General features: G+C 37.5%; 2 long non-coding RNA genes across 3 annotated transcripts in view; one reads left to right on the forward strand and one right to left on the reverse strand.

Moving 5' to 3' along the window:
• LOC105726858 (uncharacterized) overlaps positions 1–1,601 on the reverse strand; it is a 36,852-nt gene extending 35,251 nt beyond the window's left edge. For both annotated transcript variants that reach the window (XR_010345615.1, XR_001109646.2), the window contains exon 1: positions 1,516–1,601. This is a non-coding gene — a long non-coding RNA (uncharacterized LOC105726858). The remainder of the gene's footprint in view (positions 1–1,515) is intronic.
• Positions 1–13,833, forward strand: part of LOC135278053 (uncharacterized) — a 323,037-nt gene that overhangs the window by 171,072 nt on the left and 138,132 nt on the right. The window lies entirely within an intron of this gene.

Here is a 13,833-nt window from a genome sequence, read left to right on the forward strand (position 1 = left end):
ATAAAAACCCTAGCCTATGTGCCATTAGGGAGATTGATTTGAGTTATAATTCCAGTTTTTCCATGTGGACCAGCCTTGCATTAATTAAACTATTTCTCTACTGCAATGCTATGGGCTCAGTGGATTGACTTTGTGAAGCAGGCAGAAAGAACCTGTTGGATGATTACAAATCTATTATGTAAACAGCAATTATAAGAAAACTGGAGTAGCTATTTCAGAAAAAATAGACTTTAAAACAAAAAAGTTAACACTTATAAACATATATAAATACAGTGACAGAGTCCTAAAATATTTCAGGCAAAGATTGACAAAATTGAGGGAGAAAATAGAAAATTACTAGTAATCCTCAATGCCATCATACTTATTGGGAATGCAGTGGTACAATCTCTGCTCACTGCGACCTCTGCCTCCTGGGCTAAAGCCATCCTCCCACCTCAGCCTCCCAAGTAGCTGGGACTACAGGCATGCACCACCAGGCCCAGCTAATTTTTGTATTTTTTGTAGAGATGGGGTTTTACCATGTTGCCCAGGATAGTCTCAAACTTGTGAGCTCAATTGATCTGCCCATTTTGGCCTCCCAAAGTCCTGGGATTACATTCATGAGCTAACACGGCCAGCCATACTTAATTTTTAATAAGAGATGGAACAACTAAATAACAGGTAAGCAAGCAAACAGAAGACTTAATAATAAACACAAACTAGATGTCACAGATATTCTTTCAGTCACTCTTTATTATAGAACATGTGAAAACCCAAAGGCCTCCACAATAGCATTTAAAAGCCTCTCATCTCCTGCTGCTGAGAGATTTTATTAACAATAGGTACAATTATAACTGTTAAGGTAGCTGAATTCCAAAAGATTTCTCGCACAGTCTTTACAGGTCTCCTATGCTAAAATTCAGCGCCCTACTAGGGAAGGTATGAGAAGTTGAAATAATGGCTGGGTATACCAACCTGAAGGAAAGAAGCTGAGGAAAAATTAATATAAGTAGAGAGTTTATTTGGGCCAAGCTTGAGGATTGCAACCTGTGTACATAAATATAAATTTTCCTCAATAGATACTGAGTGGGTTACAAGTGGATTTTTAAATGGAAAGAAGAGAAAGTTCTTGCATTGTTTACTAAGAATTTACATTAAAATAACAAGCTATTGATTCTATACATTGCTAAGCTATAGTGTGTGGTATGTTAGAGTGTGAATGTGGCATTATTAAGTTAATTTATTTCTACTTGTGGCAATAGCAAGCAATTTCAAGAGATACATAACTCAAAAATGGGGAAATAGGATGTGATTACTGTCTTACTTTAAAATCTCTCTTGACCTTATAATTTAAAAGGACATGCATTCCTCAGATAAAATGTTTTGTTTGTTCGTTTCTTTTCTCAGCAACATTTGGTTCGATGTACTTAAGAATCTTTTACTCCACATTTTGCTGAGTCGTTTAAGACAAAAGAAGTGACCTGTTTCTCCTTTTAAAAATAGCCTCCTGTTTATAAAAACAAAAACAAAACTCACCTTGGATGAATGCCTCACAAAATGATGTTTGTCCTCAATGTCCACCTCTGTCTCAGCTTCTTCTCTCCTGACACATAACTAAAGTTAGATCTCACTATAGCCTGAGCAGGAAAGTACAGTTCTTACACCAAAAGGAAATTGCATAATTACTAAAAGAGTTGTAGAATATGGTAATTAGGTACCAGCATAAAACGAAGGAATATATGAAGGAGTACATAGCTTTTAAACTAGGGTTGGGATATAGTCTGTTGTGGGTTAAATTGTGCCCCCCAAAAGATATGCTGAAGTCCTGGAATATTGCTATTTATAATAAACATATATTTGTTCATCTCTTTCTTTGGTAAATCTCCTAAAACTCTTGGAATTTCCTAAGTGATAAAAGCAATAAAGGTGAAAGGAGAATCTTTCACCTTTGTTGTGCTATTCATAACAAGCCCCTTTCAATCACACCTGAGTTTATGTTAATAAGGTGATTTTGGGGAAGTCCTCAAAGATAGAGAGCTGGTTGCCAGGGAAATTAACCAGATATTAAGAAGTTTGGAACTTTTAGCTCCATCCCTGACCTGTTAAGGAAGTGGAGAAAGATTGAAAATAGAAGGTTGAGTTGATCACCAACAAACAATCATTTAATCAATAATCCCTTTATAATGAAATCTCGATAAAAACTGAAAAGGACAGGATTCAGAGAATCTCCAGGTTGATGAACAGCAGTGGTGTTGGGAGGGTTGGTATACTCAGTGAAGGCTACGGAAGCTCTGTGCCAACCACCCCCAACCCAATACCTTGACCTGTGCATCTCCTCCATCTGGTTGTTTCTGAATTGTATCCTTTTCAATAAGTCAGTAAGCATAACTAAAGTGTTTCTTGGAATTCTGTGAGCAGTTGTAGCAAATTCTCAAACTTGAAGGAGTTGTGGGAACCCTTGACCTATAGCTGGTTGGTCAGAAGTATGGAAGTCACATACTTGTAATCAGCATCTGAGGTGGGGCAGTCTTTTAGGACACTTGTGGTGTCTGAGCTAACTCTGGATATTACTACTGTCAGACTTGAGTTAAATTGTAAGATATGCAGCTGACAACCAGAGAGCTGAAGAATTTGTTGTTGTTGGAAAATACTCCAAGTTGAAACACTAGTACTTATGCATGTGACCTTATTTGCAAATAGGGACTTTGCAGATGTTAAGTAGGTTATGATGATGTCATAGTGGATTAGGGTAGGCCCCAGATGTGATGACTATTGCCCTTATTGAAAAGTCATGTGAAGACTCAGGGACAGAAAGACACACAAGGGAAATGTGACTATAGAGATGCAGATTAGAGTGATGGGTCTACAAGCCTCAGGGTCCTCAGACAACCACCAGAAGATAGGAAGAGGCAAGGATCATACCTTAGAGCCTTCAGAGATAGCATGGCCCAGCTGACATCTTGAATTCAGACATCTAGCCTTCAGAACCTCCAAAGAATAAATTTCTGTTGTTTTAAGCCAGCCAGTTTGTGGTGCTTTGTTACAACCGCCCTAGGAAACTAATACAGAGTGGATGGAATATAAGGCCAGACAGGTTGGAGTTCGTCAACTCAGGGATACTCTCACTTGGCTCTTGCTTTAGCATCTTGGCAAGGATACCTAGACCTTATCCTAATGCTTTCTAGAATGTCTTCTTAAAACTGGAACATGGAAATAACCTAGACCTACAGTTAATTAGTTGGAGATGCTGAAGCTGCTTTGACAGTACTCTGTAGGATCAAGAGTCTTAGAAGGTTAGGAATTTTGAATAAATGAGAGTAACAACCCCAAACCTGACTGTATTTCCTGAGAAGACCCAGAATATACACTCTCACTGTCAGATTTAGCCATGGAAACTCTGCCTTGGGACTGGTCTCCTTCATGCAAACAGAGACGGTGGGGACTCGAGGGCAGAGAGACTCTAGGCCAGGTGGCAGCACTTACCAGGAGAAAGGTAATGGCACTCATTTAAATAAATCATAATGTTCATAGAGACAAGATGAAGGATGAATGACTGACTTTTATAACTGGAAACATCAAAAGCAAATGAGCAGAAGGCTGATGTTAGCCACTAACACGAAAAATTGCAGTTCTCACCTAGTTTCTCAATCCAAGCCAGTTCTCAAACTTAGAGCCCATTTCTTCCCGGAAGCTGCCTGGAATGTCACTGTAGGGGTCTAAGATAAATATTCCACTAATTCTTCCTCAAAAGTAACTGAATCATTTACCAGAGTAACTCTGCCCTGAAGGAAAGGCAATACCCACAAGTTTTGAGGGCTGATGAATTCAAGGTATGAGGTGATACTGCCAACCAGGCCACCCAGCATGCCCTCATCACCTTCCTACTAGAGTGAGGGTAGATGGAAACCAAATAGAATTTGGGACCAGGTGTATTGTATCTCACAGTAGGTTCAGTCCATCTATTAGCTCAGCCTTTTGGTTTTTTCCTTAGTGCTTGAGTACACAATTGGGATGTACACACATAGTAACTTACAGGCTATAAGACTGGTTTTCTGGTCTCTGGAGTAAGAAACATCATGGGGAAAAGGCTATGTCAAACATCCAAGACTGCCACTGTCAATATCCCAAAGAAAGTCTCACACGGTTTCACAAAGGAGCATGCATGAGGAAGTCCATTGCAGAATTATATGTAGTGATGAGGATTAGAGACAGTTTGGCTGTCCCTTAACTAGATGGTGGATTGTTACAGTATGGTGGATGCACTCTATTCTGTTCTGATCTGTTCTGTTCTGTTCCATTCCATTCCGTTCCACAGCAGAAGCAACAGATAAGTCGTATACCTATTGACGTGGAGGGGCCTTCAACATGTAGTTCTTAATGGAACACTAAGGAATTGAATGAGTAACTTATAATAAAATGAGCTACGTAAATTACATAGTTTAAAAATATATATACATGAAAGGAACACATCTTGTAGTAATTCATAAAAAACAGAGAAGATATTACATAGAATACAATAGTTATCTATGTAGAAAAGGGAAATTAAAGTGGAAAAAGATAAGACACACCTACATAGACCAGGCATAGAGGCTCACACATCTTATTCCAGCACTTTGGGAGGCCAAGGTGGAAGGATCACTTGAGCACTGGAGTTTGAGACCAGCCTAGGTATCATAGTGAGACCCTGTCTACAAAACACTAAAAAAAAACTTAGCCAGGTATGATGGTGCATGCCTGTAGTTCCAGCTACTTGGGAGGTTGAACTGGGAGGATTGCTTGAGCCCAAGAGTTCGAGGCTTCAGTGAGCTGTGATCAGCCACTGTACTCCAGCCTGGGCAACAGAGTGAGACCTTATTTCTAAAAGTAACCCCCAAAACAAAACATCCCCAAAAGACACACATACATAAGTAAGCAGTGGATAAATGCACAGACAAATTTGTTAAAATTAGTGAGTGAGACTTGCCTGAACCAATGATGATAACATATTGTGAATGGGAGAAAATGGTGAACTCAACTTTCTGCACATGAGGTCCATTAAGAAAAAGAATGCCCTACAGAAAGCCCTTGTAACATGTGACAATATTAGACTATCTATAAATGGAACAGAAAATTTAAAATGTGCCAGCTGGCTGACTAATAGGAATTGTCTAGGGGCCAGTCTCTCGTTTCCAAAGAAAGCGATTCCAAAGAACAATTGGAAATAGTTCCCTAATAGAACTTCCCATGTCCCTTTGGGGTCATCTTTACATCTGGATATGGATGTCCTCTGCACAATGTGGTTTCCATGTTCTAAGAAACTCTTTGATTATTTTTCAAACTCTGAGGGATAAGGTGCCCTTTTAGAGGTAATATCCTGTCTTCCCCTTTGACAATATTTCAAACAGTTCTTCATTAATACTCAGGAGAGTAGGATGAGAAGAACATTGGATATAGAGGCCTGGAAATCATTTTCAGTCCCGTTTCTCTTTGAATAAGCAGAGTTTCTCACATGTAACCTTTCTGAGCCAGGAACTGGAGAGAGGCGGAAGATAGGTCTGGAGTGTATAGTACTCTTTCTGTACTTCCTAGCAGCTGCTCATACAGTTGAACCCAGAGGGAAGGAGATGCTAGTAATATGAGCCAGAATAATAATGGCTCTATGGAAGCAGAAAAGAGTTGTTCTGAGGATATAGTGGTGAAGCAGAATGAAGTGTGAGGACCTAACACAGGCTAAGCTGAATCCCTGCAGCTCTGCATTTATGGGGAGATTTTCCTTAGCCAGGGTAGAGAAAACATGTGAGAGAAGTACCAGCCAAATTAACATGGTGGATATATTGAAGCCTGTATAGGTGCAAGCTAGATAATGAAAAAGTGAACAGAAATTGCAAAGTTCCATTTCTGTACGTTGTTTTATTTTCCACTTTTTTTCTTGTGGGAAAATCCCAGAATCTAAATCTGAATAGCATTAACTTCTCATCACACTTCCTATCTTGGTTTCACTACAAGATCATTAACTCATTTTATATTTCATTTAAATTTTATTGGTTTTTTTATTTATCTAGAGTTGCGCTGTCCAATAGGATAGTCAGAGCCACATGTAGCTATTGAGTGCTTGCGATGGAATTAGTGTGCCTCAGAAATAAAATTTCAATGGTATTTCATTTTAATTCATGTATATTTAAATTTAAAAATGAAAGCACTGTGAAATAGTTTTCTATTCAACATAAAACTTTATTGTTTTTGTAGGACTGTTTCATATTAACCATTGGAAATTTAGCACTTGAATTTAGATGTGCTGTTAAGTGAAAATATACATCAAATTTTGAAGACTTAGTTCAATAAAATAATGGAAGTTTTCTCACTAATGATGTGTAATTAAATATTAAAATGGTGCCGTTTTGCATACGTTGGGTTAAATAATATATTTTGTTAAAAATAATTTTACTTTGTTCTTCTTATTACTCTGGCTCTTAAAAAACTTGTAATTTCATATGTGGCACTTAATATATTTCTATAAAACAGTCTAATCTGGAATATAAATTTTTCTAGACTCACATTATCTAGTGCCAAAGTCACTAGTTATAAATGTCTGTTTAAATTTAAATTAATAAAAATGAAATAAAGTCAAAACATTCTGTTCCTCTGCATTATCCATACCAAGTACTCAACAGTCACTCATGGCTAGCGGCTACTCTACTGAGCACACAATCCAGGACCTTGAGGTAGATTGGATTATTGGCTCTAACTCTTAACCTCTTCATGAAGCACAGCCAGGTAATATTTTTGTTTCTTCCACAAAAAGTGCATTATAGAACATTGCCATTATTGCAGAACATTCTATTGCAGAGTGCTACTCAAGTCAATGAAACATCTCTGCCTGGGACAATACATTTCAGATTTACACCAGAATATGAACAAGGGACAGATTGCCAGCTCCAGGGTGAACTGTAGCTCTTGAACAGCCTTGTACTGTCCATACAGTGGCATCTAGATCTCTTTGCATGTTCCTTATAGAGTGGACTCAACTAGGTTTTCATTCTTAGGTTCTACGCCATCATCTTGTGCCTAAAGATGGTCACTCTAGTACATTATCCTGTGGAAACCCTCTCACCTTTACAAAAATGATTACCTTTTTCCCCCATTTGCATAAGGGGATAACATCAGAAGTTAAAGATAAACGTCTTCCAGAGAGCTGAGAAGACTCTTCTCTGAAAACAGGTCTGGTGCCACTGGTATCTGAGTTCTTTCATCTTAAGTTTTTCTAAAAAATATACTTCTTAGTCTGTAACCCCTGCTTCTTTGTCACCATTTGCAGAAAGAAAAAACATTTTAATAGCTTTAGAAAAACTAGAAATAATGAATAGTGTTGTAGTTTTATTTGGAGCTAATAGGACAGAGGAATTGAGAAAGCCTGATTTATGCTGCAGGGGCTGAGAAAGCCGTGAAAACAAGTATTTTTGTTTTCATACTTTATTCCTGTTGTACACATAAATAAGCACTTGACATATATTTATTGTTTTTTTCCTGTGGAAGAGAAATAAAACTTTGGGGTCTACAAAAAAGAAACAAAGAGACAGAGACCTGGCCCAAGATGAAGAAACAGCCCTTGAGACAACCTGAAGGAGGTCCTCTTCATAACTTGTTTATTGCATTAGTTAATTAATACAATACTAATAAATTACCATATGCCAGGCATTTAAGATTGAAGGTAAATAAGCCATGATGTCTGCCTTCAAGAAAGGTACATTCTAGGCCTGGTATGGTGGCTCATGTCTGTAATCCCAGCACTTTGGGAAGCTGAGATGGGAGGATGACTTCAGTCCAGGAGTTTTAGGCTAGCTTGGTAAACATAGTGGAACTCTGTCTCTACCAAAAAGAAAAAAATTAGCCAGGTATGGTGGCACACACCTGTGGTCCCATCTATACTCAGGAGGCTTGGGCAGGAGGATCGCTTGATCCTGGGAGGTCAAGGATGCAGTGAGCTGTGACCTTGCCACTGCATTGAAACCTGGGTGACAATGAGACTGTGTCTAAAAAAAAAAAAAAAAATAGAAAATGTACATTCTAGAGCTGGGTGTAAAACTTGGAATTAGGACATTTTAAGCTAGGTAATTCTTTGTTGTTGGTGGCTCTCCTTTCTATTGTAAGGTGTTTAGCAACATCTCTGGCCTCTGTTCACTACATTCAACATCACTCCCCACCTTAGTCGTGACAACTAAAATGTCTCATCATCACCAAATGTCTCTTCACTGAGAACCACTGATCTAGAGGGAGACTGAAATGTATAAATAGGAAAATATTTTGATGTCATAGCAGTTCTGATAGAAATACCAACACAGTGAAACAAATAATAAAGACATTAAGAAAGACATTTCCTCCCTGTGAATTTAGCTGGTCAAGAAAGACTTCATATATTATCCCAAAGACTCCTGGCCCCATGGTTTTCCCATCCACTACCACCCTGACTTTAAGACAAATGCTGAAGACAAAAATGCATGTGTTATAAGTTGAAATGATTTCAGTGATGTAAAATTGTATGTATAATATCTACCAAGACCTAAATCACTTTGTGAATCAATATGGGTTTTGGGGAAAACTATTTTTAAAGGTTAGGGGTCCCAAATCTAAGATTTCACATTGTAATCTACAAATGACTTTGGAAAAGATTTCTTCTTATCAATTAATCAGTTTTTTGAACATCTAGTTTCTGTAAGTGCTCTTAGAGATACACAATTAGTCTTAGAAGACTAGTGTCAGCCAAAAAATACTTTATAACTTAGTTGTGAAGACACTGATACATGAAAACTTTAATAGTATGTGGAATTATAATTGGTAATGGAATTAGGTTTCACTACTCTCCTGTCCCCCCAGTTTCCAAAATCAAACTTCATATTTTACATCCCCTTCACATCATCATCTGGGAATTAAGGTTGCAAAATCCTTTTATTTAGCTGGATGAATTGGGAACTCTTTTCTTCTGGACCAGCTCCATAACATCACGCAACTCCAAGGGACAACATTCCCAGTGTCCTGGACACTAAACAGAGAACCATGGTCAGTCCTGATGGCATACAGGAAAGTCCCTGTTCTGGTGGACTTCCTTCTTCTGATGACTTACTAGCAACTAAGATAGCAGTTGACAGACAGTCCACTCCCTGCTACAATGGAGCCACTCTAATTTGGCTTCTCCTTTTAGATGACATGGAGGTACTTTCTTGAATAAACAAAAACCTCCATGTGCCACCTTGGTGCTGGTCACTGATGATGATTGGCAATCCCAAGAGGCCGTCCCCACTGACAGCTCCATATAGTTCACCAGAAGTATCCTCTGAGTACAGATGTAGTCATTAGGTGAATGGATTATCTGAATCCTTTTTCATTCCATTTCTGATTTTATTTTTAGAGCCTATATTTTATGTGGCACTTCTTTCAGTCTTTTATTAAGAGTCTCAAAAGCCTATATTGAAATATAAAAATACAAATGTCTTTTGACATGGAAATTACCAAAAAAAAAATCTGCGTTACATTTTTCCTTCTTGCTCTAAAATCCTGCTTTCACTCAGGGTAATATTGATGATTCTGAATAATCATGGGAAAATTATTGGGAAGAAAGTGAAGGAAATGAAAACTCAAAGGCTAACATTATAAGTATTTGGGGATTTTCTTAAACATAAAAGTACAGGAAGGGGCGGCCTAGAAAGTCCTGCATGGACTGGAAGAAGCCAAGACTTCTCAAATGAGTAAGGGCTTGAAGCACCTCTTCTGCTGCTCAGACTTTGAATAAATAGGAAAAAGCCATGAGGAGGAGAGTAAGGGGCACTCTTGTCATGAGGGTCTGTGTGAGAAAAGATCCAGAGGAAAGCTATGTTTGGAAAGATGAGATAGACCAGTCCAATTCTATTATTACAACAGACCCAGAGGAGTTCCTTCCAAAGTGCCTTATTGGCTTCTGATCTGAAGTTCAAAGATATGAGTGTGAGTCTCACATCTGTCACTTGCTAGCTGTGAGATCTTGGGCGAGTCATTCCATCTTCAGCTCAGCAGCAATGTCCTCAGAAATAAGTTTTATCCTGTTCTACACATTGTACAGCACTGGATGAGTTCTGACTGAGAGAGAGCGCTATGACTTATTAAGCCCACTAGAAAGGCAAGAAATCAGTTTGCTCTGGGAGTGCCATATTGTTAAAAGTGTTGGAAATACATAGCTCTAAAATGTCTCTATTAGCAACATTAAACAAAGAAAGGATTATTCTTTCTCAATGGCAACAAAATGGAAATTGTAGAGAAGCTGAATTTCAAGTATCATTTGCCCATTTCTCATTTTTGTCATTTTTCATTTGCAACCCCAAATTGTTATTTTAGAAGTCGAACTATCATTGTCCATTTGGGAACCCAAATTTTGTGTCATGCCATCCAAGGTTTATTCAAAGCCCTTCCTGGTATGGCTCTGCATATAGCCCCAGCTGTGTCTACCATCACTGTGGCATGCATGCCTTGCAATCTAGCCATGACAGACTACTTTAGACTCCTAGAAACCAACATACCAGTCTGTCTTTGCATCTTTCATTCCCTTTTCTGCAAAGGCAAGTTCATTCCTTATCCTCTGGGACAATCATTCTTGAAGAACCAGCTTAAGTATTGGTCCACTGAGAAACTTTCTCTTAGGAGTCAGAAAGTTAGGCTCTTCCTTCCAAGTAGTATCCTATTCTGAATTAAGTAACAGTAATGGCAATAAAAGCTACCACTTATAAGACATCTATTGTATACTAGGCAATGAATAGGGTACTTTATAAATGTTCTCAATTATCTTTAGAAGACTCTCCTGAGGTGTTGCTTATGATACTTTTAATATTAATATTTTATTTATTCATGTTTTTATTAATTTTATATTTTAATTTTAAGATAGCTTTATTAAAATTCACTTACTATGTAATTCACCATTTTTCCTTTTATTAGTTAATTGTTATATTGTACATATTTATGGAATACAGAATATTTCAGTACATGTATACAGTATATAATGATTATTAGCATATTCATCACCTCAAATATGTATCTTTTTTGTATTGTGAACATTTAGAATTATCTCTTCTAGCTTTTTGAAATATGCAACAAATTTTTATTAAACATATTTACCTCATAGTGCTATAGAACACAAGAACTTATCCCATCTAGCTTTAATTTTTTATGTATTAACCAACCTCTCTCTATTCTCTTTTCCCCCTCTACCCTTCACAGCCTCTAATAACTACATATAATTATATTCACATTTTTCACACTCCAGTATTTCAGAAATTATGGTGTTTTATAGCCATGTGTACATTTAATGTAGTGTTTTTTCTACCTCTTACAACCTATTATTAAGTAGCATATTTTAAAAAAATCAATGCTGCTTTAAAATCAAAGTACTGTGGCCTGATTCTTATTTCTCAGATTTGAAAACTAGGACACATAGAGAAAGCAGAGATGAACAAGGCTAAATTTTTCCACTGTCAAATAAGCCACTGTTTTCAAAATCATGAGATTAATTGCTTAATACAAAAGCAGTGTGAAATAATGTTGGAAAAAACCATAGAATTGGGTGTGTAATATTATTGGATTCAAGTTCTTGATTTGAAACTTTAAAAAATATGCCACTTGAGCAACTCTGTGCCCAAGTCACATTAATTTCTTTGAAGTAATTAATCGCATTGTTTTGAAAACACTGGCTAATTTTTCTGTTACCGCCTCCCCACCTCCAAATTATGAACTTGTTAAGTGGAGGAACTTAGCCTTGTTGAACTTGTTTCCTTTGTGTTAACCCACAGACCTATGATAGTGAAGCTGCCTTTGCAAAATTATGGGGTAACAGAAATCTGACTTAGTTGACTCCATCTTTCTTATAATCTCCAAGTTGTCCTTAGTCATTCTCGGGTTTAGGCCAAGCTATCTTTGGGAGTAACTAAGTTTAAGGTTTAATCTTAAAGCAACAATGATAATAGCCCTTTCCAAAATTTAGCCGCATTTTTGAAGCTAATAAAAGGCCAAAATATTAGGATTATGAGAAGGACCTGAATTCTGCTAAAATGTAGGCATAGTTAAATGATAACCAGCCATTGTTTTAGAGATCACGAGATTTATAATTCTGCAGTTGTTTTTGTAGATAACATCACTATTTTAGAACCTAATATTGGCCCTTTGAGATGTTTTTCAGACTGCCCCACCTCGAGTCCTGACTCATGACTCCGTCAGTCCTGTGGCCTCACCCAGAGGTGGACTCAATGCATGAGGATCATTTTCCACATCCCCATGATTGCATCTCCAACCAACCAGTGGCACCCATTTCCTAGTCCCCTGCCCACCAAACTATCCCTAGAAAACCCAAACCTTTGAGCCTTTGGGAAGACTGATTTGAGTGATAACATCTTCCACATGGCCAGCCTCACGTTAATTTAACTCTTTCTTTACTACAGTACCACAGTCTCAGTGAATTGGTTTTGTTTGTACAGTGGGCAGGAAGGACCTGCCAGGCAGTTACAATCAGCATTCGACAAACACCTATTGAGTGAAAGAGGTGATTGATTCTGTCATTGTCCTTGTTATGGTAAAAGACAAAATATAACAAAGTCTTCCTTAGCATTCATTTCTCTCAAGAGAAATGAATAGCCAAAAAAAGATGGGTAGCCAAAAAAATTGGTTTCTGAGTGTTTAAACTATTTAGACAGAGAAAACAGATGGAGGAAAGAATATTTGTAAGGACAAAACTACTTATCATTTTGAGTGTTCCAGGAACAGAAATGGTAGGGAATAGACAACAGAACTTTCTCTTACTTTGCCCACCTTCTCAGGGGGCTATCAGGCTGAAGATCCTTTCTGGAATACCATCATATGAAAAACAGCTGCAGTTTAAATGTGGAAAAGTCATGCTCAGTCTCATTGGGAAATAGTTTTGATTAACTGAAGAAAATAACACCCAACTTTGCTATTATTAAAACCTGCAGGGGAAACAGAGTGAATCCAAAGCTGTTTACTCGAAGGAGGGAAATGTCGTTCTATACAAGCTATAGTTCTCAGTCTTTCACTGATTTTTAGTTATCACAATACGTAGTTCTATTTTTACTTTATGGTGTAACCCAATGAATCGGAGAAGCAAAGAGCAGGAAATACAAGATAAAAATATGTGAGTTTCAATGAACGAAGGTTGAATTATCAGCTGTTTTATTAAAAAATTACAAGGCATTAGGGAAGTAGCAGTTGTTTCAAATTATCCACTAGTGGGGACAAACCCATATTAGAATAATGAGATGTTATTCCATTACACAAGCCTCATGAAACTGTTTGTAACTTTGTAACTTCCTTTCCAGCATAGACTGTTTTCATATTTCACTTTAAAGAGAATTCAAATACCAAAAGTCTGTGAACAAATTTAAGGACTTCCTGTTTTGTCCTTGAAGAAAAGTGCAACTCCTTTATATAAGTTGTTAATGTCTTCAATTTAATTCACCGTTCTTGTTTGCACACTGTAGCCCAAACTGCAAAGGCTAGCAGACACATGCCAGCTAAAACTGATTACTAAAAAAATTAGGAATCACTCTCAAAAGTGACTTGGAAGAGTTTAATTTACTTCTTTTATACAGTTTTTCTTCTTGAAAATTATAAATGAGGATGTGGTTCTGTAACATCTCTGTCAATAACATGAGGCGTACAAACGCAGAAACAGGTGGATACCTTGCCTTGTTCATAAGAAAATAGGACTGAGGCTGCAAACTATTTGGGTTCCATGATTCTTGCTGTGCAGTATATTTACAGCACATTATGTTCTCCAGCCTCATAGGCTTGCCAGCGATACTGATTTTCTTGGTCCTCCAGGAGGAAGGCAGGGCCTAGCTTAGCCTT

The sequence above is a fragment of the Aotus nancymaae genome, unplaced genomic scaffold (genome assembly GCF_030222135.1).
Source record: "Aotus nancymaae isolate 86718 unplaced genomic scaffold, 86718_ANA_hifiasm-v0.15.2.pri h1tg000036l, whole genome shotgun sequence".
Classification (NCBI taxonomy): domain Eukaryota; kingdom Metazoa; phylum Chordata; class Mammalia; order Primates; family Aotidae; genus Aotus; species Aotus nancymaae.